The sequence below is a fragment of the Poromitra crassiceps genome (genome assembly GCF_964638095.1).
Source record: "Poromitra crassiceps genome assembly, chromosome: 7".
Classification (NCBI taxonomy): Eukaryota; Metazoa; Chordata; class Actinopteri; order Beryciformes; family Melamphaidae; genus Poromitra; species Poromitra crassiceps.
Genome location: NC_139628.1, coordinates 43,128,651 through 43,152,558, shown reverse-complemented (window position 1 = coordinate 43,152,558; position 23,908 = coordinate 43,128,651). Strand labels below are relative to the sequence as shown.

The window sequence follows — 23,908 nt, the reverse complement described above, 5'->3', positions numbered from 1 at the left end:
AAGTATAACAGGCTATAACATAAAATGTCAAGATTCAAGATTCAAGATTCAAGATTTTTATTGTCACTCCATGGTACAAGTACCACGTGTGAAATTCTTGTGCAGTGGACTCCGTTTACGACATAGTACAAATAGGCAACAAGCAATAAGTAATAGGCAATAAGAAATAGGCATCAATAAGCAATAAGACAGCAATAAGGCAATAAGAAATAGGCATCTTATAAGCAATAAGACAAGTCGGTGGCTTATACGACAGTGGCATATTCATTGCACATAGGTGCACATGTCATGTGCATACGTTAGACGTGTTCAGACATTCCAAATTCGACGTTTTATACATACATGTGCAAATAGCATGTACCTTATTAAACATACACTTAAATTTACAATTAAACGTTAGGCACCTTATTAAACATACACTTAAATTTACAATTAAACGTTAGGCATCCGTAATAGTAGCAGCTGCAGTACGGTACTGCGGTACGACTACTGCACTATTTGTGCATATTTAGGAGTCTCGTGGCCTGCGGGAAGAAACTGTTCCTCAAGCGATTTGTGCGTGTTTTTGGAACCCTGTATCTCCTCCCTGAGGGTAGCAGGGAGAACAGGCTGTTGTGGGGATGGTTTGTGTCTTTGATGATCTTCAGGGACCTCCTGAGGCACCGCTGGTTATACAGTTCGTGCAGTTCTGGCAACTCGTCTCCTGTTACGTGCTGGGCCGCGCGCCTCACCCTCCGTAGCGCCCTGCGGTCCATGGTGGTACAGTTCCCGTACCAGGCGGTGAAGCAGCCAGTCAGCAGGCTTTCAATGGTGCCTCTGTAGAAGTCCCTGAGGATTTCTTTCCTTAGCCCAAACTTCTTCAGGCGCCTGAGTCCGTGTATTCGCTGTTGGGCCTTTTTGACAACAGTGGCGGTGTGGCCGGCCCAGGTCAGGTCCTGGTGGATGTTGACTCCCAGGTACTTGAAGGATGTCACATGGCAAATTTAAGACACTATAGTCTCCAATAGCTCAGCAGTCTTTCTTCACACACACGCACACACGCGCACGCGCGCACACACACACACACACACACACACACACACACACACACACACACACACACACACACACACACACACACACACACACACACAAACGCTGCATCATTTGATTGCATCAACACAGTGTGCCATCAGCAAGGTCGTTTAATGGGATAACACTATTAAGCAGAGCTATAACTCACAGTCATTAATGAGACGCATTATTCACAAAACAAACATGGGGGCAAAACAGATGCACACCTGTCCACTCTGTCACACTATGTCACAACTGTCCACTCTGTCACACCTGTCCACTCTGTCACACCTGTCCACTCTGTCACACTCTGTCCACTCTGTCACACTCTGTCACACTATGTCACACCTGTCCACTATGTCACACCTGTCCACTCTGTCACACCTATCCACTCTGTCACACCTGTCCACTCTGTCACACTCTGTCACACCTGTCCACTCTGTCACACCTGTCCACTCTGTCACACCTGTCCACTCTGTCTAGATTTCAGCCTCATCTGGGCTGATTTGGGGCCTTGATCCGACTGATGGATCAGCATTTTCTCTGAGGGTCAAACGGAGGACTGGCTTCACGCCTGGCAGGGGCCCACTCCTCTCACCTAGAACGCCTAACAAGACAGCCAATGAGAAGCCTAACAAGACAGCCAATGAGAAGGCCTCTCACCTAGAACGCCTAACAAGACAGCCAATGAGAAGCTTAACAAGACAGCCAATGAGAATGATTTGTCATCGGACTCCAATTACCCTCTCAGTTCCCCCTTCTAAACAATAAAGCAGGCCGGGGGGGTTCAACGTCACCGCCACAGTGCCAGCGGTATCCAGCAGGGGCCGCTGACAACACACAGGCAGCTGCTGCTGCAGAATTAACTTGTGTGTACTTGCCTCTCTGTAATACTCAGCTCTCTCCAAAGGGCCTCTCTGGGGCTAAAAACCACTCAAGTCCAAGACCAGGCACAAATCCACCAGAGGCTTTCTTTCTTTGCCTCTCTCCCTTTTTCTTTTGCAACATTTTAGGCAGATTTGGGCTGAAACATCCCGTGACGCTGCATTATATGAGTTATGAAGGAAAACTATTGGGGCGCGATATTATGGAGTGAGACCTCATGCAAAAGTCTAAAGCAATGGAAAATTAGTGGAGGAGAGGGCTCCAACTATCTTTAAGGTATCTACTGAAATAATCCTGTACCTATAGTATCGAAACTTCTCCATACGATACCTGCATTTGATCCGATCTAGAAAAAAGCACAAATTCCCAATAGCTGCAACCAGATGTGATGTCAGTCAGAGTGCATTCTGAGTCAGAGTGACATCACTGGTGACATCATCATCACTGGTGACATCACTCACCGATGACATCACAATTGCTCGAGTGTGAAGGGAGTATAATACCCCACATTATGACATCATTGGTGATATAGTAGTGCACCAGGCAGACCCATCTATAACTGACATCATCACTGACCTGGCTGCTTTCTTTCTTTCATGGGGACAGACAGATAGACCCTCTTATAGACACCTCGGCCGCTAGTGGACATGTCGTTATAGCAACTGAGCATGCTCAGAATGGCACCTATACATCACTCACTGTTGACATCACAATGCTCTAGTGACAGCCTGAGGAGATCATAATCAAGCGCTCAAAGTGACATCACTGGTGATATCACCAATTTAGTGAATCATCAGTGATTTATGAAAGACACTGATGATGTCATAGGCATTGTGACATCATCAGTGATGTCATAAATCCTTCCCTGCAGAGGCTATAAGTAGGAGTGGCATTCCATATGAGGCTAAACGATTTAAGCAGCCCTTCGAACCTCTTTGCAATTGTCACTGAGTTTTTCAACCATGAGTTCCCAGGTGAGACACAACTTCCACGAGGACTGTGAGGCTGCTATCAACAGGCAGATCAACCTGGAACTGTATGCCTCGTATGTCTACCTGTCCATGGCATACTACTTTGACCGGGATGACCAGGCATTGCACAACTTTGCAAGGTTCTTCCGTAAGCAGTCGCAGGAGGAACGTGAGCACGCTGAGAAACTGATGAAGCTACAGAATGACAGAGGGGGAAGGATCTTCCTACACGACGTCAGGAAGCCAGAGCGGGATGAGTGGGGCAGTGGTCTGGACGCTTTTGAATGTGCCCTGCAGCTTGAGAAGAGCATCAACCAGTCTCTGCTGGACATGCACAAGGTCGCTACTGAGCACAATGACCCACATATGTCTGACTTCATAGCCACACATTACCTGGTAGAGCAGGTGAAGTCCATCAAAGAGCTGGCAGACTGTGTGACCAACCTGCGTCGCATGGGCGCTCCCCAGTGCGGCATGGCCGAATACCTGTTTGACAAACATGCTTTGGCCAAGGAAAGTAACTAGATCTCAAGATGTATCCTATATCCCTTTTACTCTGTCAACTGTGAATAAATAAAATAAATAAGGACCGGTGCAGCTCATCAATTCTATGCATAAGTGATATGAGTGAGTGATGTCATCACTCATCAGTGAGTGCACTGTAGCATGAATCCGATCTTACTATCTACTATAGGATGAAGGAAACTGTCTGTCCTCTGAATCAATTGATCTCCCCATCGGGTTGGCCAATAGATCTGAAACTGCACACGGGCATTGAGCATTGGCATAGTGCAGGGACTGACAAAGCTGATTTTTCCATTTTCACAAATGTAATATGTTTAATGAGCATTTTTCCTGCATTTAGGAAATGGATAGATTTGCATACATTTGTCATAAATCACTGATCAGATTGTTCAGTTCATTTGTTTATAGCCCCTTCGTCACACAAGCATGTCTCAAAGGGCTTTCTTTACATAGCATAAACACAGTCATACATCACATATCTACACACAACAGGTTACATACATAATATACATACTACACATCTTACTAGATTATACATGTGATACTACACAAACAGCATATCTTTGGACTGTGGGAGCAAACCGGAGCACCCAGAGGAAACAAACAGGGAGAACAGGCAAACTCCACACAGAAAGGATCTGGGTGGAGATTCGTACCCACAACCTTCTTGCTGTGAGGCGACAGTGCTAAGCACTGTGGCGCCCTATACAATTCCACCAAGTGGACCCGGATCTTTTTTTACAGGAGAATGAGGCATGGTCGTTCTAAGTTTCGTAGTTAGGGTTCCTGCGGAGGATGACGAAGCCCTCCAGGATGGGGGTGACAGGGAGGTACTCCTCTGTGACCAACTCAGCCCGCTCTCCATGAGCCAGCAGGACCGGTGTAGTGTGGGTCTGGAAACCTGTGATGGCCTTCGGCTTGCCTGCCTGACCCACCACATCAACGGCCTGTCCGACTCTGACAGAGACGGGCAGTGGCCGGAGCTCCTCGTCGAAGGTGACCAGCATACGTGGCTGCGTGGCTGCAACCAGGCCGTAGAGAACGTAATGAGACTTCCCCAGGATGATGTTCTTGACGTCGAGGAAGGAAACGAGGACGGTGAGCAGTCCAGCCACGGCCACCTGACTCATCAGCTGCCTGTCACTGTGATAGGGGCACAGTGTCAACGTGCCTTTACCCAGGTGAGTCAGACCCTGTGCCAGTCGAACCATGAAGAGGTTGTCGGGGTCTTTGGCGTGGTACTGTGCCAGCTGCCGCAGCATGGCGGCCAAACGGGCGTTGTTTGTGCCGCTGCCCACCATGCCCATAGCAAAGATGGAGTTGTGGGAAACCTCAGGGTCGGCATCGTGGGAAAATTTGCTGAGGATGTCCAGGATGTTGAGGCGAGGGTTGGACACCGAGATAAGAGCAAGGGCCAGGGGCACAGCACGCCTCAGGGTGGGCTCACCGTAACGCAGCAGATGTCCGAATGTCCGTAGTGCCATTTCAGAACCAAACTCCTCTCCCATGGCGATGAGGGCAATACCAAGAACTGCTACACCCTGGTGGGAGCCCATGTCAGCGGGGGTCTTCTTTTTCTCCTTGTCCTTATTGTCTGTTTTGTCCTTGTCTTCCTTCTCCGTGGCCACATAATGCTCACTGCAGATGTGGAGAAGCTGTTGCACCTTCAGCACATTACCTGAGCCTGCATAGGCACAGATATCCACTAGTGTGCTGGCAAAGGTACGGAAGGGATCGGGTACAACCTGCAGAGCTGCTAAGGTCGTCTCAATGGCCTCTCCTTTCCCCAGGTGGTTGAGTCCAAGGCCTAGTGGCAGCCAGCGGGTGTACGTGTCTTTGAGTTCCTGTTCACTCTTCTCCATGATGGTCTGGAGGATGGTGCATGTCACGTCACCGTTACAAGACCCTACGGCGATCATACCGCACGCCAGCGCTGTCACTCCAGCCACCTCCAAGCTGGATTTGGAGTCTCCCATAACAGGGAGAAGCAGAGACAGGACATCTTCTCTGTTGGAGCCAGCATAGGCCAGTCCAAGTCCAAAGATGGCTCCTATCCTCACAATGTTGCTGTTGTCGAGGACATAGGCAGAGAGCACGTTGAGGGCCGGGTCATCTTCGTGCCTCAACCCGGAGTTTACAATGCCACATGCCAAGATGGCACCAGACTTGATGTAGTCATCAGAGGAATAGAGGTATTTCTCGATGTGGCTCAGACCGCCATCCACGTCCCACAGCAGGATCATACCCAGAGAGGCTGCAGCGCTCAACATGCCGTGGTCCTTGTTCTTGTACAGCCACTTGGTGCCATCGTCTGTGAGCAGCTTGTCCTGTCCGAAGGCTGTGTTGACAAAGGCGTTGACAAAGGAGGAGGCCAAGTTCATACGGGCCGAGTCCACATGGGAGCCACTACCTCCAAACCTGTTCTTTTCCAGGTGTGTTTTGTAGATGTCGTCTGGGAGTTTGGGCTCCATGATGTCCAACTCTCTAGCCAGGGCCAGGAAGTTGCTGTTGAGCTGCACGTTGGACATGATCTCTCTCAGGTCCTCGTAGTCCTCTACATCCTCGTTAAGCTCCAAGAACATTCCATGGCGACCCAGCATGAAGGCCATCTCCTTCTTGATGACAATGTCCTTGCAGGATGTGAAAATGTTCTCTACCAGCTCCACATCATTGAGCATGAGGGCGAGCCGCAGGGCCTCTGGATAACACTTGAACTTGCAAAAGATGTTTAGGACACATTTCAGCAGCGCCGAGTTTTCTGGCTCAGGAACGTAACTCACACAGCTGGTGAGATAGAGGCAGACTTTGGTGTAGGCGTTTTCATCAATATAGTCCTCCAGCATGTCCAGCCTCTCGATCTCCATCAGCAGGTCGCAGGCCTCATGCTCCGCATTGTGTCCCATGTTGTAGGGCACAATCTCCTTCACCAACGTCAGCAGCATCTCCTGTTGGGCCTTGTCATTCTCCTCCACTCCCTGCCACTCCTTGGCCACCTCGCCTGCCAGGTGCCTTACATATTCATGGCCCCAGGAGGCCAGCTCCTCCTGGAAGCCCAGCAGACGGTACTTCAGACACTCCCTCTCACCGCTCATGGTCATGGCCAACACCGAGACCACGTCAGCGCAGAAACGCTTGTTCTCCCCAGGGGCCATGCCCTCGTAGATCTCTTTGAGCTTGGCATAGTGTGGGCGCAGGACTTTCAGCGGCTTGGGTACTGATGTCATGGATGTGGTGGAGGAGCGGATCTGTCTGCGCAGCTCCTCCAACGCAGGGCGATGCAGAGCTGTGTCCTTCTCATTCAATCGCTCCACCAGCAGCTCCAAGTCTTCTTGTAACTGTTTGTCTTCCTCAGACAGTTGCCCTGAGGCTGCTGGCCCTTTTCCTTCTTCTCCTTGTCCTCTGTCTTTTTGGAATGTTTTTTCACCTTGTTTTTTTGCTTCCTCCATAGCTGCGGTTCGATGAAGTGTCGACTAACAAAAGAAGAGTGGTGATTTGTTCAGTGTGTTGACTTTTATTCTTATATGTAAGGGCTTATGTCTTCACTGATAATGCCACTGTTGACATTGTAACGACAATTTATTACATCACCGATTATGTCACAGACACTGATGATGTCACAATGTCAACAGTGACATCATCAGTGATGTCATTAGCCCTTAAGAATAAAAGTCTATAAGCTTCAGACACACAGACCTTCAGAATAAATGGTGGAACAACTTGAAGGCGTAAATGGGCGGGGCCTCCATGGGCAGAGATTCAGCTTGACCCAATGAAGACAACAGTAAAGGAATTGTGTTTCTATGATTTACACCAACTGAGTTATAACCATTTAAAATGTAAAACATTGCTGTAGCACCCCCTATGGCTGTAATGACACCTACCTAGAGTAGGTTACATACCTTCACACCTCGACCTGTACCAAGTTTGATTATCCTAGGTCAGGACAATGCATTCTTGAGTTATGGTGATTTTGTAAAATAGGTTCCACCAATTAAAACTTTGAAGTAAATATATTTTTAACTGTATTTTTATTGGGTTTTTCCAATAACAAACATTAATAAATAAAATGGTCAGTCTTGGCAGCAAATACACTATACCATCAAATCAATAGGTAATATGAAGATGCGTGGATGGGCCCCGACGCCATCCTAGTCCACATGTACATGCATAAACCATCCATCCACCCGCCATCCAAATTAATGATCTACTATTTATAGATCCGCGTCCAACCCGACTCACCCGACGTTTCACATGTCTATATTGCCTTTTAAATGATGTCAAGCAGCGAGTCTCACATTGGGGAGACGGACTTACTCTTTCTGCTGCCGTGGGATCACTGCAGTGCAGGTAGGCTGAACTTCACAGCTGTTGCAGATTACATGTCAGCACTTGACTCATCCTCACGTACTACTTACTACTGGATAGCCTACTCACAACATGACTCCTCCTCATGTACTATTGGATAGCCTACATGTAGGGCTGGGCAATATAATCGATACGGCAATATATCGCGATATTTTATTTCCCAATACTGTATGGATACTTGGACGCCAAGTATCGCAATATAATTTTTTTTTTTTTTTTTTTGCAGGCCATGCCATGCCAGGCCTCTGCATCTGGTGATTCCCACCCCTAATCGATACTGTATCGATATTTCCCATATTGATGCGTTCAGTAACACTCAACACTCAGTAGTTTTGACTAAATTTGTCCACTAACTTATCAGTATAAAGTGATGTACATATTATTACACTACCTGGGTGGTACACAGTGTGTTGTATCTTTAGCTCTATTATTTAATTTTGAGTAAATTCTGTAGAATATCGCAATATATCGCAATATGTATCGCATCGCAATATATCGTGATACAATCGTATCGCGAGATCCTTGCCAATACCCAGCCCTACCTACATGGATCATGACTGGATGGCGTTGCCATAGGCCTAGTCGTAGGGGAGAATGCGTGCAGTGTATGAGAGGAAGGAAGGAATCTCCTGCTCCGGTTCTGGTGACATGCCTTATATGGACCAAGAATTCGAGGCATCCCATCCAATTCATGGATGTATTGTTTACCACTGCCATGTCCCTTGGTACTTTCGGGTCCTTTGCTTGATCCCAATCCCACAGTTGGCTAATCAGAATCAGAATCACTTTTATTGCAACAATATGCAAGATTATATCTGAGGAATGTCTTAGTGTAAGTATGCAGCATAGCGCGGTCATATCAATATTCAAAGTTAAAAGGAAATATCTAAAAGACAAAATCACAAAATTGCAATAAGGTGCAATAAAGTGTCTGATGAAAGATGAAGCTTAAAATATGTTCATAGGCTAGATAATGTAATTACAGACGCAGCTGCGGCTCTGGGAAACCCCCGGTCTCGTGCCATCTCGCGCAAGAACCCCAAGATGGCGACAGCCACACTAGGCTTCAAAACGGCAGTCCCTGTCCATATTTTTTAGTAGTGACTAGTGTATCAACATCAAGACATCAAGACAGGCCCAAAACTGAAATAAGAAATAAGAGAAAAGTAAAGTCAAAGTAAAATAAAAGCACAAGAAGAGATATGAAGACAATTCAGATCGTCCAGACCCAAACTCTCTGACAAATGACTCAAATCCTCTCAACCCATGTTGCTGTGGTATACTAGGAGATTTTTAGAGGGGACAAGAGTTCGGTGTGTGTGTGTGTGTTTGTGTGTAGATCCACTCATGCATGTCTGCTGTTGTGACAGAGAGACATGACGGATCCCTCTTACATCAGTGGGAGGCCATGCGGCACCAGGTGACATGCACACACACACACACACACACACACACACACACACACACACACACACACACACACACACACACACACACACACACACACACACACACACACACCAAACATCAGTTGTGACGGATGGACTCGTTCCCTCCCTCATCGCTCACTCCCACAGATGGAGGAGAGAGAGAGAGATGGAGGAGAGAGAGAGAGATGGAGGAGAGAGAGAGAGATGGAGAGAGAGAGAGATGGAGAGAGATGGAGAGAGAGAGAGAGAGAGAGATATGGAGGAGAGAGAGAGAGATGGAGAGAGAGAGAGAGATGGAGGAGAGAGAGATGGAGAGAGATGGAGAGAGAGAGAGAGAGAGAGAGAGATGGAGGAGAGAGAGAGAGATGGAGAGAGAGAGAGAGAGAGAGAGAGAGAGATGGAGGAGAGAGAGAGAGATGGAGAGAGAGGGGGGGGATGAAATGAAAAGAGAGAGAGAAAGTAGGGATGGAGAGAGAGAGACATGAGGGATGAAGAAGTAGACAGAGTGAACCAGGCAGGGTGAAAGTACGGTGGGGCTGTTCCCTTTTCATCACACACACACGCACACGCGCGCGCGCACACACGCACACACGCACACACACACACACACACACACACGCACACACACACACACACACACACACACACACACACACACACACACACACACACACACACACACACAAGCCAGTACAGCTATCTTAGTGAGGGCATTCATTGTCATTGACATAATGCATTCCCTAGCCCCCCTAACCCTAAACTTAACCATCACAACTAAATGCCTAAGCCTAACCTATAAACCCAATTTGAACTTAACCCTTAAAACCGCAAGCCTGAACCTTCAAACAGCTCTTTGAAGGTGTGTGAGAAAGTGAGGAGCACTGACCACAATGTCCTCACTTTCCTAAAATGTCCTCACACTTCCCAGGTGAAACCCAAATACGTCCTCACTAAGATAGCTATACAAGCACAGGCACACACATACAGACTCTCCTGTGTCATTTCCCTCCGCTGACACCTTAAAGACATCATTCAGCTCCGTCTCCCCCTGACGTCAACCAGTGAGTCTCCCATGCAGTGAGCTGGGGAATTGATTCCATGTAAGACCTCTGTGTAGAGTCAATAGGCATTAGGGGGGTGGGGGGGGGGGGGAGAAGAGAACAAAAGCAGGATTAGTCTTTGATTGGACACGCGACGCGTCACCGCCACCGAGCGGCAACGACCTCGAGCGGCTTCTCACGAGGTGTGGCCACAGCTTAAACCCCTCCTCTTTTTTTGAAGTGCACGGATGCTTAATCGACCCGGTCCCAGAGGACGAACGTATTTCACCCCGTCGATAAGGCAACATGTGTGTGTGTGTGTGTGTGTGTGTGTGTGTGTGTGTGTGTGTGTGTGTGTGTGTGTGTGTGTGTGTGTGTGTGTGTGTGTGTGCGCGCACGCTTCAGGTGTGTGTCTTTACAGTGGAGAACGAATAGCGTTCTCAGTTCTCCGCCTTTCAGTCGAGACATCAGCAAGTTCCACATGCTGATCTGTGGATCGATGGCAGTCTTCCAGTCGTGCTCTCGCTGGACCGACGGCACTTCTGGAGTGGCGAGGTGAGTCTGACCGGTTTTGAAGGCCCTACTCAAGTCGACGATACATCATATTTAGTGCTGATCCATATCTTTCTTCTTCTCACACACACAAGAGAAGCACATCCTACGGTCTGCCCCTCAATCGTAAAATTTGGTACAATAGGGATAACACCGTTTTAAAGGTCCAATGTCAAAAGTCCACCTCACAAGTTCAAGTCTCAGCCGACATCATATCCCTTTCTCTCCTCTCTTTTCAGTCTGCACTTCTTCACTATCCAATAAAAGAGAGAAATGCCATAAAAAATAACCTGTGAAAATAGATAGTTCCGCTTTTTAAAAAACCTTATTGGATTGATCGTGAACTGAGAGCAGGTTTTCAATCATCCAAAAAGCAACTCGCTTGAATGGCCTTTTCCATACTGGTGGGGACAGAAAGTTGTTAAGAGTTTGCGACACGGCCGGCGGAGCAAATCAGCTTTTATGGTCCCGAGAATATGTTTTGTGAGTGGATCTGATGCACTTAAAGGGGGGAGGGGGGGGTGACAGTGTGAAGTGAGTGTAGCTGTGCTATGAGACTATAGGGTTTTGGGCTGGAAAAACGAAAGATCTGAAGTATTTCTCTCTGTGGTAGCGATGTGTTTAGAACAGCAGCCCGGAAACTGTAAGAAAAATCATTACCGGCATCAGCCAATGCCATAAGGCAGTTACTCAATGTTGAATACTGGGTTGAATAAAGCTATAAGCTATGAGCAATGGGGGAAAGTGGCTGGTACAGCACAGTTCTGGTTTTGACAGAGGGGTTCAGTTGTGAAGAGCAATCTCTTTGCCGTCGTAAAGAAAGTGCTGTATGAAATATTTCGCTGATGCAACACTAGGCCATATCATCAGCTACGTCTAAAGGACAAGATAGTGTGGTAATGCAGAGCGAGGCCCGTCGTGCAGGCGCTTGTTTACGGACGAGGCCGATTATTATCTGAACAAAAACCATCAATTAAGGACAAACGGCTGAGGAAGCGTTATAGGAGCTTACAAAATAATCTTAGGAAGCAGATTTGTATCTTTACTATTCAACAAGGTATTAATTAAGTCATGCGTGGATCACAGTTGTTTTGATGCTCTCTTTTTTCCCTCCATATATTCATATTCAGAATCAGCAGAAAACATTTCAGTCGGACCGACCACGAAGCAAAAAGCGGACAAAAAAGAATGTTTTTTTTTACCCCGTTTATATATATTTTTTGGTCCGAGTGAAAGGTTCTGTGGTCTCTCCTAATTCTGAATAGCTGAATCTTTTGGTTTGACCAAGTAAAACCTTTTTTTCCCCATCAAATTTTTCTCCCAATTCCAATTCCGTCGACTGTCCTGGTCGTTGCTCCACCCCCTCTGTCAATCTGGGGAGAGTTGTAGACTAGCACATGCTTCCTCCGATACATGTGCAGGTCGCCAGCAGTTTCTTTTCACCTGACAGCGAGGGGTTTCACCGGCAGGACGTGGCGCATGGGAGGATCACACTATTCCCCCCAGTTCACCTCCCCCCGAACAGGCGTCCCGACCGACCAGAGAGGGCACTATAGTGCAGTGGCCAGGACTCATACCCCACGGCTTCCCACCCGCAGACACGGCCAATTGTGTCTGTAGGAATGTCTGACCAAGCCGGAAGTACTCCTGCCGGGAATTGAACCCGGGTCTCCGCGGTGGTAGGAGAGTGCTTTTACCTTGACACTACCCAGACGCCCCCTGGTGGTAGATAAGTGTTTTTACCTCGACACTACCCAGATGCCCCCTGGTGGTAGGCAAGTGCTTTTACCTCGACACTACCCAGACGCCCTGTTTCTGCCCTCCATCCACTCCAACCACCGCACTATTTCAATAGCAGACTCTATGACGTTGAAACACGGATATCCAGAAATGTTGATAGGCCACATATTTCTGCTTCACAAACGTTGACATTCATCATATCAATCGTTTGCAGAAACATAACGCCGACGTTTTATTCTGGCGACTGGGCCGGAGCTGCTGGCCGAGGCACAGCCACGTTTTCAGAGGTCAAAGGTCAGACGGAGCGCACGGGGTCCTAATCCATGCCAACATTCTGGCATTTACAGGGACGCCCCGGGGAGAGCTGGACCTCCCTAATAAACGAGGGCTGCCACTCACCCAGCAACCGGAAAACAAACACACACACACACACACACACACACACACGCACGCACGCACACGCGCGCACGCACGCACACACACACGGAGAAACACGGGCATAAACATATGCATAAGACACACAAAAGCACACATGCTGTAATGAGAACAGCTGGAGAGGGTGCAGGCTGGTGCACGGGGGGGGGGGGGGGGGGGGGTGGGAGCAGGGAGGGAGGGGGGTATGTCCTCTGCTTCTCACCTTGGCTGCCAGACCCTCACTGTGCATTTGGGGATTTTCCAAAGGGAACCAGAGAGGTAACCTGCCTCACACCTCTCTCTACCTTTTCCTCACTCGCTCTCTCTCCTCTCTCTCTCTCTCTCTCAGTCCATCCTTCACATTTCTCTCTATCTCCCATACACGGTCTCTCTCCTACCTCCAGGCCAAGCCTATTCTGCCATGTCAGGAGGGAGGGAGAGGCGGAAGGTGGGGGGTGGTGGGGGGTGGACCAAGTGGCTGGTGGCTGAAGTGTGTGTGTGTGTGTGTGTGTGTGTGTGTGTGTGTGTGTGTGTGTGTGTGTGTGTGTGTGTGTGTGTGTGTGTGTGTGTGTCTGGAAGGGGGGGGGGGGGGTGGCAAAGAGAGAAAGAAAGAGAGAGAGATGAAGGAGAGCAGAGGAAAAAGAGGTGAGTGCTGACTCGGTGAAAAAGAGACAAGCGCTTTCTGATTCGATAGGGGGGTACAGAAGGTCAGGGGAGAGGGGTGGAGCGGAGGGGATGTGGGAGTGTGTGTGTGTGTGTGTGTGTGTGTGTGTGTGTGTGTGTGTGTGTGTGTGTGTGTGTGCGTGTGTGCGTGTGTGTGTGTGTGTGTGTGTGTGTGTGTGTGTGTGTGTGTGTGTGTGTGTGTGTATGTGTGTGCACAGCATGGCCCTCTTAGGTCATAAGAAGAGTTTGTTGAAGGTTTTGTTGAGTGTATTGACTAATTGCCAGCTGTCAGGTAGGCGGGTGTGTGTGTGTGTGTGTGTGTGTGTGTGTGTGTGTGTGTGTGTGTGTGTGTGTGTGTGTGTGTGTGTGTGTTGGAGCGTGCGTGCGTGCGTGCGTTATGTTGTGTACTGTATGTGGGGGGAATGGTCGACTAATGGCTCATTTAAACTCCATTTTCATATACGTAAATAAATGCGTGCGTTTCAAACGGTGTGATCGTCACTGCCCACATACTTCCATGCATCTTTCACGTTGGTATCATGTTAAGCAATACATCCACCAGTGGGCAGTAGAGTCAAATGTATGAGTGTGTGTGTGGTTTTGCTGCGTTTCATCATGCGTATCCGTAAGCTTTCAGATGACGGACAGAAAACGCACAAAATGAAGAGCCTTCTGTCCGTACTCTGCGTTCATTTTGTGCGTTTGGAGTGGATCGGATCCACTCCAAACTTGAACGGGTTCTTCCTTGGCACATGCTGCACCCTTCCATGAAATTTCATGAAAATCAGCCCAGTAGATTTTCAGTCATCTTGCAGACTCTGATCAATTCATTCATTCATTCTTCTACATTCTGTAATTGTATTAACTTCTTGTCAATAATGCTGAAGCTGAACAATTCATCCGTTTGCTGGGACCCCCGAGAACCCCCTCAAGGACCCCTGGGGGTCCTCGAACCCCACGTTGACCACCACAGACTTGCAGGCAATGTACACCAGATACGTTACGGCTGCGTTGCGGATCCGGCAAAACTGACGGATCGACTCTCGCCCATGTTAATAGATGAGCGATACGTGCGGTACGGAAAAATGACGCGCCTGTTCTATTTTTGTCGGATCCCACATCCGTCTGACAGATTACATGAGTGTGGGTCTGTTCGCAGCCGTACCGGAGCCGTACCGCATCTGTTCCCGGAGGCGGTGTACTGTACATTAGCCCTTACTGTAACAGGTAACCAACAGGCAAATATACCATCAACCGTGTGTATACCTTTAACTGTACCTACATCCCTGCATGGCTCCTGTGACCTATTATAACAATAGCACTGCAGATACACTGTGTGAACTAAATACCTTGAGGAGACAATCCCCCGTTTTCTATTCAGATGCACACACACACAAACACACACAAACACACACGCACACAAACACACACGTGAGCGCGCGGGTTTTCTATGCAGATGCAGACGCACGCACACACACACACGCACGCACGCACGCACACACACACACACACACACACACACACACACACACACACACACACACACACACACACACACACACACACACACACACACACACTCTCTCTCTCCTCCAGTCTCTAAAGAGAAGGGGACAGTGTTGTAGTACGCAGTGCGATGATGGATGTGGCAACTCTCTGTATCACCAAATACCATCCATCCCAATTAAGTGGTTTTGTAAGACATCGCGGCAAGATGACACAGCATGCAGTTTACAAAGCACAACTCCACCGGCCGGCTTTCTCTTACACTTAAAAGCATGTGTGCTTTGACTGTGTGTTCTCCCATGAATTATGCATGTCAAACTGGGCTGTGTTTGCAAATGCATACTCGCGTACTTGCGTGTGTGTGTGTGTGCGTGTATGTGTGCGTGTGCGTGTGCGCGTGTGTTTATGGATTGTTAGTGCTGATCGGCATGCGGGACGGGGCTCTACCCCCTCCCCGCTCGGCGGGACAGACGAGCCCTAACTGTTATCAAGATGCAGCAGCGCTGTTGTGTTTCGGCTCTGCCTGTCGTCGAGCTGCAGCGTACAGTGTTTAGGCAGAGAGGAGGTGGGCTCCTTCCTCGTATCTATCTCCTCCTCTTCCTCGGTGTCCCATATCCTCCCTCATCCCTCCGTCTGCCCTCTTTGCTCGCTTCTCCTCTGTTTCATCATCCTCTCCCAGGCTGGTCACGTGATCGTGGAGGCGATCCCTATCTATATCTCGTGGGGGCCCTAGTGCCTCCCTGCATCTCAACACAAGAGTCCCAGCGGGGAGCGTAGGAGGAGCAGGACATAAACAGTGCAGGGAACATGCAGGGGGGGGGGGTAAACAAGGAAGTGAGGTAGCACTGGAGAGGAGGGAGCGAAGGAGTCGACGGAGGAAGTGAAGAGATCAGGCTGGAAATCAACAGTGGTGCACGAAGTACCTGAAAACCACATTTGAGTAAAATTACAGATGTCTTAACCAGAAAATTACTTTTGTCAAAGTTAAAGTCACCTATCGAAATACTCAAGTACAGTAGATACTCCCCAAAAGTAGTAGAGAGATCAGCGTTGGGGAAGATCAGAAGTGAGCAATTAAAAGACAATGTTGCTGATCTAGGAAGTGAAGCTTATTCTACAGTTACTGCAGAAGACAAGAGTGTCAGCTGAATAAAATGTAAGATGTTCAATGCTCAAATGTAATGCACATTTAGCTTATACACACTGGCACATTTAAAATACAGCTTTTCATCAGGCGTTGCTCGCCATAGTTCAGCAAAGTGTTGGGCTCGCCTTTGTTTCTCCTCTGAAATGGGAGAAAAATGGACTTTATTTCTGCCTCGCCACCAGCAACAATAGTTCCCAGTATATTGGGCCGCTAGTGGGGCTCTATTATGGTGCTTTCTCCTCTAAGTGCAGCAGACCCACAATGTCACCTGGCAGACTCAACTTTTACTTTGCCCAACTTTCCCCCCGTCTGTGGCTCTGGTCCCGGGTATCAGTCCGGCCCAATTATGTCTGCCTGCCTCTGTCAGATTGTTTACACCTGGCTGAACATGTGTGTTTGTGCACGGCGGTGTGGAGGGTGACTCAATTTCACAGGGGAGCGTGCGTGCGTGCGTATGTGTGTGTGTTCGTGCATGTGTGTGCATGCGTGCATGCATGCGTGTGTGTGTGTGTGTGTGTGTGTGTGTGTGTGTTCGTGCATGTGTGTGCGTGCGTGTGCGTGCCTTTGACTCCATCACATAACCCGCACCCCCCACCACCACCACCACCACCATCACCACCACTCTCCCTCCCTCTCCCTCTCTCTCTCTCTCTCTCTCCCTCCCTCTCCATGTCTCTCTACCCGGGAGGCTTTTCCGGAGCGCACGGCTAATAAAGTAAGAAGAAAAAAATAAAGTGGGCCAGGTCCGCCGCTGAGCACTATTTTTATCAGAAAGCAATTTTCAGGAGGTGCCCACAGGTAAGCTGGTCCCAGTGCTTCAGACAGTGGAGCCGTGACAAGGAGTCCCCTCCCCCCCACCACCTCCCCGCCATTAACCTCTGCTGAGCAGCTCCTGTGGGATCCCGGGGCAGGAGAGGGGGGGAGTGGGGGGAGCGAGGGGTGTCACTTCACTGCCAACACTTAGTATCATTTGTCACATGTCCAAAACCCACTTGTATATGGCCACTCCCAGGGACAGAGTGGAGCGATGACTGATGTCTGATGACTGACAAGACGTTATTATTTGGTCAATAAAAAATGGTTAGATGTCACCAAACGATCAGCTTGGAAGGAAGATTGGTCCTGAATGCGACCCCACGCGTGCGCGCATGTGTGTGTGTGTGCATGTGCGTGTGCGTGTGTGTTTTCTCTCCAGCTATGGCTTTCAAATAAATGTTCCTGACAATTCCTGGTTGATATTTGCTCTTCACTATAGGACGAATCAGCGTGACGTCACTTGCCACCCAGAAATGCGGAACCCCGCGGCAGTTAATAGTATGAGTTGTGCCAAACAAACGTTAATATCTCAAAAACTATACATGGGGGGGGGGGGGGGGGGGGGGGTGAGGGTGCTGTAGAGATGGCCAGGTGAAGGGGGTGGTATAAAAAAAGAAATACAAATGTTTTTATTTGTGTTATCATCAGAGAGTCAGGCATCAATTATTATTGGCCACTTTACAATCTGGTGACAGCAGAGATGAGGAGTTGTGTTTCTGGACCACACGGATATGAGATGATTGTGTTTCTGGACCACATGGATATGAGATGATTGTGTTTCTGGACCACACGGATATGAGATGATTGTGTTTCTGGACCACACGGATATGAGATGATTGTGTTTCTGGACCACATGGATATGAGATGATTGTGGAAATGTTGACAGCCTGGCTGAGCCCGCGTTGGCATGGAGGACAATGAGACACGACAGCGGAAAAAAAGCCACATACTGTAGCCGACTTGATCGCTATTTCGGGAGATCCGTTAATTAATTAATTCAGCCAGAACTGTAACTGAAATGTGTTCAAAGCAAGTGGGAGAAGTATACATGTAGGTACAAAACACCATGTGAATCATGTGATGTCTTTGGGCGGAGACTAAAAACACACCTCTTCAGGCTACACCTGGACCCTTCAGGAACTAACCGCTCTTCTCTTTCTGTGTGTCTTTTCAACATCGCTGTCGGTCCATATTGGTATCAGATATGGGTTACATGCTACAATACAGTCATCAAAGAGATCCGACATCAGCAGCAATTTGGAATAGAGGATGAAGGCCTGCGGTGTGGATGTAGCCTCATATCTACACTGCGGGGTGTAGGGGGGCGGAGAAGGGAGGAGTGGAGTGATAGTGGAGTATGCAGAGGGGAGAGAGGAGAAACACAGGGTGTAGGGGAGGTGGAGGAGGGAGAAGTGGAGTGATAGTGGAGGACGCAGAGGGGAGAAACATAGGGTGTAGGGGAGGTGGAGGAGGGAGACGTGGAGTGATAGTGGAGGACGCAGAGGGGAGAAACATAGGGTGTAGGGGAGGTGGAGGAGGGAGAAGTGGAGTGATAGTGGAGGACGCAGAGGGGAGAAACACAGGGTGGAGGGGAGGTGGAGGAGGGAGAAGTGGAGTGATAGTGGAGGACGCAGAGGGGAGAAACATAGGGTGTAGGGGAGGTGGAGGAGGGAGAAGTGGAGTGATAGTGGAGGACGCAGAGGGGAGAAACATAGGGTGTAGGGGAGGTGGAGGAGGGAGACGTGGAGTGATAGTGGAGGATGCAGAGGGGAGAGAGGAGAAACACAGGGTGTAGGGGAGGTGGAGGAAGTGGAGTGATAGTGGAGGACGCAGAGGGGAGAAACATAGGGTGTAGGGGAGGTGGAGGAGGGAGAAGTGGAGTGATAGTGGAGGACGCAGAGGGGAGAAACGGCGAGGCTGCCAAGCTTTACCGTCTTCCCGAACTACAATTTTGCGCGATCTGTGTATGAAAGAGCCTATAGGGTGTAGGGGAGGTGGAGGAGGAGAAGTGGAGTGATAGTGGAGGACGCAGAGGGGAGAAACACAGGGTGTAGGGGAGGTGGAGGAGGGATAAGTGGAGTGATAGTGGAGCACACAGAGTGGAGAGAGGAGAAACATAGGGTGTAGGGGAGGTGGAGGAAGAGGAGTGATAGTGGAGGACGCAGAGGGGAGAAACATAGGGTGTAGGGGAGGTGGAGGAAGAGGAGTGATAGTGGAGGACGCAGAGGGAGAAACATAGGGTGTAGGGGAGGTGGAGGAGGGAGAAGTGGAGTGATAGTGGAGACGCAGAGGGGAGAAACATAGGGTGTAGGGGAGGTGGAGGAGGGAGAAGTGGAGTGATAGTGGAGGACGCAGAGGGGAAAGAGAGGAGAAACGAGGGAGAGGCAGAGGAGAGAGGGAGGACAAGGACAGCAGATAAGGGACACATGAAGGCGGGGGGATGTTTCAGAATAAAAGAGGTTGACGGGGTCAGGGGGAGACGGGGGAGAGCCAGGGAGGGAGGGGGGGGGAGACAAACCACCAGAGAGACTGACAGACAGACGCAAACGGCCGGCCGGGGAGCCAGGCGAGGCGGGCGGACTGACGGGCGGGTCAGAGCTGTACAAGTGAGAAGAGAGGGAGGAAAGAAAGATGAGCGTGGGGGCGCCGCTGCTCCCAGCAGGGCCGTTATGTTGGCGATGTGTCTGGGCCTGTCAGACCATCCTTGTCTCTCTCTCTCTCCCCCCACCCCCCCCCCCCCCCCCCACCACTCTCTATCACTCCTCTCCTCTCGTTTTCCCATTCTCCCTCCTTCTTTCTTCCTCTCAACAACAGTCGATCAGCCCCGCAGACACACGCACCAAGGTGTGTGAGGGGCCATGGCCTTGCTTGCATACAGACCAAGCCCCATCCTCTGGTTCTGAAAAAGTTAAGCCAACGCGGAATTACCGAAAGCTGCAGTTCTTCAAATGGCCACTTGAGGCTGGCTGCAAAGGTGAGTAAATCCCCATAGACCCCCCATGATAAAATTGCCAACTTTACAGCGGAAATAAACATATTTACAGCCGGGTAAAAAAAAAAAAAAGTGTTGGTCTCTATTTACTGTGGCTAATTTGCCCATTCATGACAACTGTATGGTGGGGTAAATTTTTGTATAACTCGCGCCTCACGCTTTACAGTCTATGCCTGCAAAGAGTGCGATTGTATAGAAGTCAATGGGGAAATGACCCTGCTTCTTACTTGATTCATGACCTCAGTAAACACTTTTCTAATGAGTTGATGTCTCAATCGCTAGTTTCAAGTCTTCTTCAATACAGCATGATGTTCATTTTGTACATTATGATCCCATTTAGAGTAAAATAGACAAGGTTGACAGGTTGCCCGTCCAGCTCGCTGATCACGGACTGACAATAGCAGGCGGCGCTGCAGCTCTTTTTGTCCAAATATGGTCACTTCTGGCTCCAAGAAAACCAAGATGGTGACGGTCACAATGCAAAATTCGAGTATCCAAAAGGTCTCAATTTTTTTGGCAGAATTTTTTCTTCTGTCTGTCTTCTTGTTTCTAAGAGTTGATGTAATCAATTTTCAGTTGCCCAAATAAAACATTTTTAAAACTCAATAAAAATATTGAAAGAAAAGTCTCATTTTGCCAGCCAAGGACTTAATTCACCTACTTCCTACTGTTTGAAAATAATACTGCACTTTGTCAATTATTAACCTTTTGATCGTACACCTTTTGATCGTAATAGGTGTGACCTTTTGCTCTCAAATGGTGAATATCTTATTATTATCTTATTTTTATGACAGTGTCTTCTCCATTCTCTCCCTCACAAATGAAATTGACCAAAATCGCATATCTTGTAGGAATACAGCTCAAGAGAGATTAAACTCAAGAAAAAGGTATGAGCAGTACACTATGGACATAAATTTAACCATACATCTCTCTCTCTCTCTCTCTCTCTCTCTCTCTCTCTCTCTCTCTCTCTCTCTCTCTCTCCCTCTCTCTCTCTCTCTCTCTCTCTCCATCTCTCCTAAGTGCACAGCCAAAGTGTTACTTGAGTGATACTTAAATATCTCAGGGCTAAAGTGGGATGTTTTGGCTGTCTACTCCTCAAGTGAGGAGAACACATTCACGGATGGGGGGGGGGGGGGTTGGGTCAGGGGTGCTCCTCCACTTTTGTGCTAAATGTGTCTGTGTGTCATCTTGTTAAAGGTAGACACAAGAGGGGAGTTGTGTGTGTGTGTGTGTGTGTGTGTGTGTGTGTGTGTGTGTGTGTGTGTGTGTGTGTGTGTGTGTGTGTGTGTGTGTGTGTGTGTGTGTGTGTGTGTGTGTGTGTGTGTGTGTGTGTGTGGTGGGGGGGGTGGTCAAAAGAGACAGAAATTAAACAAAATGTGTATCTAAATATTGCATGGTTTGAATACACTTTTTGTATACTGTAAGAGAAGCATCTGTGTTTCAGGCTGTTTAATTGGCTTGGAAAATAATCCTTAAGTATATTGATCATTTGAAGCCATATCGACGACGAGGTGTCTTCATTCAATTAAATGAGGTGATTGGATGAAACTTTAATGCCTTGATCCCTGTGGAGGAAGTGGGTGGTCGCAGCAGCAGAGAGGAGGATGCAGATATGAACAGAACAACAAACGGTGGAATATTACAGCCAAAGAGTGTATAATGAGAAGAACGCAACAGATACTCTAAAGGAATGAAGACAAATGAGGGGGGCCAAGCTGGGAGAAATACTTTCCACTCTCGGCCATTATTCGCAAACACACAGTGGGGAGGAGCTACTTCATTTCAAATACTTTAAATAAGTGTTGTGATTATCTGCTTGTGTGTCTGCACGCTTGGGTGTGTGCATGCGTACCTGTGTGTGTGGGTGTGCACGTGCGTGTGTGTGTTGTGTTTGCCTGTGTCTGTCAGAAAGGCCTAGGAAAGATTAATGTTGAGTAGCCACTGGAACATTGCAGCAGCTCGTCTGTGGTGAGCCTTTCTTATAGGAACAGGTACAAGGAAACCACGCTCCACCTTTCTTTCTTTCCTTCTTTCCTTCTCTCTCTCTCTCTCTCTCTCTCTCTCTCTCTCTCTCTCTCTCTCTCTCGCTCTTTTTCTTAAGCTAAACTAGTTTTGGTTGTAAGGATTTCTTCTAATCATTTTTGTTGTTGCTTGAATTCACACAGAACTTTTCTCTTTTTCTACCTCTCTGGCCTGTTCTCTCTCTCTTCCCAAAAAACACCTAGTCCAAATGGAAGGGTCAGAGCCTTGATGAAAACATGAAAAACTGTTGCCATCTTTATTTTGATTGCTATCATTGTGAGGAAGCGATTCACACTTTTCTCAATTAGAGTTACAGCCCATTTACTTCTGTTTACAACTATTACATTTCCGCCAATCGTTTTGTCAATGCACGCTGTATACCGCTATAATTACATTTTCTAACATTTACTGTAGGCTTGCTTTATGCCGTTGTTAAAATACAAACTTCATAGTGTCAAACCGAGCTTGAAATGAACTACTGTCCCGGTGAACAAAGATGGTCTAAATACGAAGACATGGATGGATGTGACAGTAAAGTTTATAAGGTGATGTATTTCCAGGCGGAGACTTGCATTTCTTCCTGTGGCTGAATTGGTGATTGACAGAAAGAGCAGGATATAATTCAGAACAGATATGAAAACACTCGACTCTCCAGCAATAAAACGGAAAACTTTGACGAAACCAAATTAAAGCTTGATATTTACTGTTATTTACTGTGATGGATTATCTAGCTCGGGCAATTTGCAAGTCTGTTTTTCCCACTGAACGAGAATGAATGGTAGAAAATGGTTTCTTCTAAAGGAAGGGAAATAAGCGCCGATATCTGCAACTATGCCGAGTCTGTCCAGACTCCAGACATCAACGGGAAGAATGGAAAGGACAGGGGCAAGCTAAACCACTGGGACTAACTTAAAAACACTGTTATTATCGTTTACTGACAGCGAGACAGAGAGAGAACAACACAAACATCGTTAACTAGCAGTTTTGGGGTTACTTTAAAACTGTAGTTTACTAAACTACTAGCGAAAAGTTAAAAACACGCACATCCAGGTCGAATCCGGCAGGTGCAGAGCTGGAGAGAGGCTGGAACATTGAATAAATAAATAAAACAAAAGAGCTGGCGCACACTGCATGGGCTCCAGTGAAAAGATTTGGTGCAATAAATGCAATAAATATTTTCACTGGAGCCCATGCAGTGTTTTATTTATTCAATGTACTAAACTACTAGCTACATCACAATGGAAAGTAGTTCAACTACATCCAAACTGGGCTACATCACAGGAAATGATCACAATCTGAGTCTGCAAAACTGTTGCCAAAAAACTCATTCCGATGGAATGGAAGTCCCCCTCTCCACCCTCTTTTCAACTGTGGTTGACGGACATGATCTCTGTCATATGGATGGAGAGACTCAGGTTCCCGAGGACCAGCTTACTTTGGTGGTTGCTGGTTTCTCGGGGGCCCCTTGCGTGGGATCCCACGCGCAACATCTCTTACAAGCACATATTAGTACCTTATTGTGCGGCTGGTTGCACCACGTTGTAATATTGAATGTCGATAATGTACGTATGCTTTTACTTCCCTTTCTTTTCCTGTGTCTGAGCCTGTTCGTTTGTTTTTGTTTCGTCCGTGTGCTGTTCTGATAAATAAAATAAAAAAGGAACAAATCTGAGTCTGGAATCTCATATTGTTACATGGAGGTACACCTGAACTGACACTGAGTAAACTGGAGGTGTGTTTGATTTAGGGACTGGGGCAGGCCAATCCTCACTTAGGCAGCACGA

General features: G+C 48.0%; 1 protein-coding gene and 2 pseudogenes across 3 annotated transcripts in view; 1 reads left to right on the top strand and 2 right to left on the bottom strand.

The window, feature by feature from the left end:
* fgf11a (fibroblast growth factor 11a) overlaps positions 1–23,908 on the bottom strand; it is a gene marked incomplete at both ends in the record, with an annotated part of 137,683 nt that overhangs the window by 3,313 nt on the left and 110,462 nt on the right. The window lies entirely within an intron of this gene.
* On the top strand, positions 2,901–3,434 carry LOC310779891 (ferritin, heavy subunit pseudogene; annotated as a pseudogene). Its single transcript has one exon. The product of its transcript is annotated as a ferritin, heavy subunit pseudogene (transcript).
* Positions 4,199–6,673, bottom strand: LOC310779889 (26S proteasome non-ATPase regulatory subunit 2 pseudogene; annotated as a pseudogene). Its single transcript has one exon. The product of its transcript is annotated as a 26S proteasome non-ATPase regulatory subunit 2 pseudogene (transcript).